Source organism: Rosa rugosa, chromosome 1 (genome assembly GCF_958449725.1).
Source record: "Rosa rugosa chromosome 1, drRosRugo1.1, whole genome shotgun sequence".
Taxonomy (NCBI): Eukaryota; Viridiplantae; Streptophyta; class Magnoliopsida; order Rosales; family Rosaceae; genus Rosa; species Rosa rugosa.
Genome location: NC_084820.1, coordinates 55,208,264 through 55,212,107, shown reverse-complemented (window position 1 = coordinate 55,212,107; position 3,844 = coordinate 55,208,264). Strand labels below are relative to the sequence as shown.

The following is a 3,844-nucleotide window of genomic DNA, read 5'->3' as shown; positions in this document are numbered from 1 at the left end:
CGGTTTCTCATAAGCTTCCTAGGCCCAGAAACTAATTCGTGCAGGGGGATCATGTCAGAACGCTTCCTCCCCCTTAACCACCAAAATAGATTGAGATTTAACTCCAATCAACTTTGGCGAGATTCGAACCCGGGTGTGGGGGTTCCACACGTGGAGGCTCTTACCAACTCGACCACTTGTGGTGGTTAAAAGGTCCCCTATAGTTGTTGGCTCAAGAAACATCGCTAAGATACGTTATAGTGTTTCAAGGTTTAGCTACAAGTTTAAACAAATGATTTTTCAGGTAATTGTGTATGCGATTCAGAAGTCATTATCAAGTATTTGAACATAAAATGTTTATATCTTAATTAGGGTAGTAAATGAGTGAAGTCCTTATCAGAGAAGTATCTTCTTGTCCCATTATGGTAATTCACTCTCTGATACCGGAAACAACCAATACCTTGAAAGCTAGAGGTAGAAGACGAAGAAAGTAACTGTAAGATAGAGAAAGGAGCTAAAAGAGGATCCAATGTATTTCTGATAATAATGAAGTCAAGGGACTACAGGTATTTATAGTAGATATTTAGGCATACAGATGGTCAACACGTGTAAAGCAATGACAGCTCAACACACAACAAACCATGCATACTTAACCAACTAATTAACAAACTAAGAACTAACTAATTAGCTGACTAATGACTAATTATCAATTAACGTCAATTAACATCATATAGCCTAACATACCTGAATGCTAGTGTGGAAGGATCAGCAGTTATCTGGCCATATGGGGAAACCTACTTCGACCATCCCACTGGTCGAATCTCCGATGGCCGCATTGTCCCGGATTTTATTGGTAAGATGATCGGTCAGTTATGAGTTGTTGGTTTTCTTGATTAATCCTCAGTTGCTTGTTTAATGGCTGCAGCTCAGTTTGCAAATCTTCCTTTGCCACCACCATACCTGGAACCTGGTGCTCATCAATTCGGTGATGGAACCAACTTTGCTTCTGCCGGAGCTGGTGTTCTGCCTGAAACTCAACCCGGAACGGTGGGTAGAGGTCACTTTCGTACTTCAGAAGTTAGTTAGGTCTATATATCTTGCTTAATCCTTAACTTAGGGTATAAGAAAGTTTGCTGAACTAGTATTCTTGATAGATTCTATATCAGAATAAGTTAGTTGGTCCAATTAGCTAGGAAATCACTTTGTCACCAAAATGTTTAGTTTAAGTGGTTTTTAGTTATATATATATATATATATACGGATCCGTTCGAGAGCGGACGTCCGCAACCCAGAAAAAGTGTGGACGTCGCTGCTCCGGCCTCGATCAAGCGGCGACGGCGCGGCGCGGCTTGCCGGAGGGATGCTGGGGGTCGTGCGGAGGGGTCTGCGGTCCGATGGAGTCGCCGGCGACGGTTCTGCTGTGCTGCACAGAACCTGCAACTGCAGGTGAGGTGGCTGCCCAGAAACCGGCAAGCCCAACCTCCTCCGACCTCGAACTCCGCCCAGAAGAGGTCTGGGACGCCTCCGGCCTCCCTCCGGCCAGCCCGCGCCGCCGCCGCCGCCTGGAAGCCGCCTACTGCATCGACGTCCGCACTTTAGCGACAGTGCAGACGTCCGCCCTTGATCGGGCCTATATATATATATATATATATATATATATATATATATATTTTAAGAGCTGAATGTCCCTTTGATTTCCCAGATAGATCTTCCAAGTCAGTTGAGCAATTTTAGGGACATGAAGAAGTCACTGCATCAGAAATTGGGCGACAAAGAGGTTAAGAAGTTGCTGGGGAGAGCTGTTTATTTCTTCAGCATTGGAGGAAATGACTACATTAACCTCTTTTCCCAACAGCCAAAAGCTCCTCATAGCTACAAGAGGCAATATGTAGCAGTGGTGATCAGGAACTTGACCATTGTGCTCAAAGTAAGAACATCTGCTGCTCTGCAATGGAACTTGGATTTTTTTTTATGAACTGACTGAACTTCATTTTTATAGGAAATATATGATTTAGGAGGAAGGAAAATTGCATTTCAGAATGTGGCACCTCTGGGCTGCATACCTGCAGTGAAATCAGGAAATCCTGATGTTGGTAGTAAATGTCTTGAAGAACCATTAAAGCTGGCCAGACTACATAATAGAGCTCTTTCTACTGCCCTCAAGAAGTTAGAGAACCACTTACCAGGATTCAAGTACTCAATATTTGATTACTATAATGCACTTGGGGACAGAGTTAACAATCAAAATATGGTAAGGCTATATCATTCATTGCATTCAATATGCTTTTGGCTAGCATTGCTTATTGTTGGTTCCTACGCATTGGACAATTGGACCTGTTGTCTCAATTCTGGTCTCCAAACTCTAATTTAGAGACTAAATCGAGATAAACTAGAGTTTCGGGTACCAAAAGCGAGATTAAAAAATCCTAATTATAAATCTTGTTTTGATTGCTGAATTGTGAAGGCTTCAAGAATGGGACATCTGCTTGTTGTGGTAGTGGGGCATTTAGAGGGCCTAATTGTGGGACAGAACCATACGAGTTATGCAGCAACCCCAGTGAGTATGTGTGGTTTGATGGTGGTCATACAACTGAAAGTGCCAACCTCCAACTAGCTGAGCTAATATGGAGTGGACCTTCAAATGTGACGGGGCCTTACACTATGAAACAGCTATTTGAACAATATTGATTCTAACAGCATATGCCCTTCAGGCCTTATGAGTCAAGGCTGCTTTGTAGTTCTAAAACCTCTCTCATTATCAGTCTCCTAAAATATTTGTGATTTTTAGAGGGCTTTTAGATGTTCATCTTGGAAGCCATCGAAAATTCCTTTAATTATCACGGTTGTACGTTAGGGTCAAAACTTTCCTGTACCGGATAAAATGATACCCAACTTTCAAAAGTGATTAAAATTATACCTAAATTTTTAAAAACAAATTAACTTGATACCCAACTTTCAAAACTGATCAAAATGATACTTAAAGTTTTAAAAAAAAAATCAATTTGATGCCTCGGTTTAATTTTTTGTGACTATTTTGCAATTATTTTTTATTTTACTTTGTTAATTCTCTTCTTCTTCTTCTATCTCTACCTCTGTCTCTCTTCCCATTTTTCTTTGTTTATTTAGAAGTTGGGAAACATCCGAACTTTATTTGTTTCTACGATTGATGGTAGATTTGAAATTGAATGGAAGATTTGAATTTATTTCTTCCATCTCTACCTCTGTCTCTCTTCCCATTTTTCTTTGTTTCTTTAGAAGTTGGGAAACATCCGAACTTTATTTGTTTCTACGATTGATGGTAGATTTGAAATTGAATGGAAGATTTTTTTAATACTATAGAAGAAAATTGGGTTATAGATGATTGATGGCCCTTTGACCACAAATCACTTCAATTTTTGAGCTTGATTTTGCATCTGATTTAACAAAGAAGTTAAAAAAACAAAACTGAGGTATCAAATTGATTTGTTTTTAAAACTTTAAGTATCATTTTGATCACTTTTGAAAGTTGGGTATCAAGTTGATTTATTTTTAAAAACTTAGGTATCATTTTTATCACTTTTTATCACTTTTGAAAGTTGGGTATCATTTTGTCCGGTGCAAGAAAATTTTGACTCTAGTGGCTGGGTTTTACTCTTATTGTTTTAATAGTATCTTTTTCAATCATGCCTCTGCTGATACTTCAATCATTCTGGAAACTTGAAGTGAGGGTCTTTCCAGTCCAGACAGGACCACATTTTGTTACCGAACAACTAGTGAAGAAGACAACATTTTCCCCCACATGTGCTTCAAACTTCAAAGTTCTAAAAATGAGTACTAAAATATCTGCAATGTTTTCTTCTTCAATTACCTAGAAATGTGAAGCCAC

At 39.4% G+C, this 3,844-nt stretch overlaps 1 pseudogene; it reads left to right on the top strand.

The window, feature by feature from the left end:
- Positions 1-693: 693 nt before the first annotated feature.
- Positions 694-2,785, top strand: LOC133730751 (GDSL esterase/lipase 1-like; annotated as a pseudogene).
- The last annotated feature ends 1,059 nt before the right edge of the window (positions 2,786-3,844 follow it).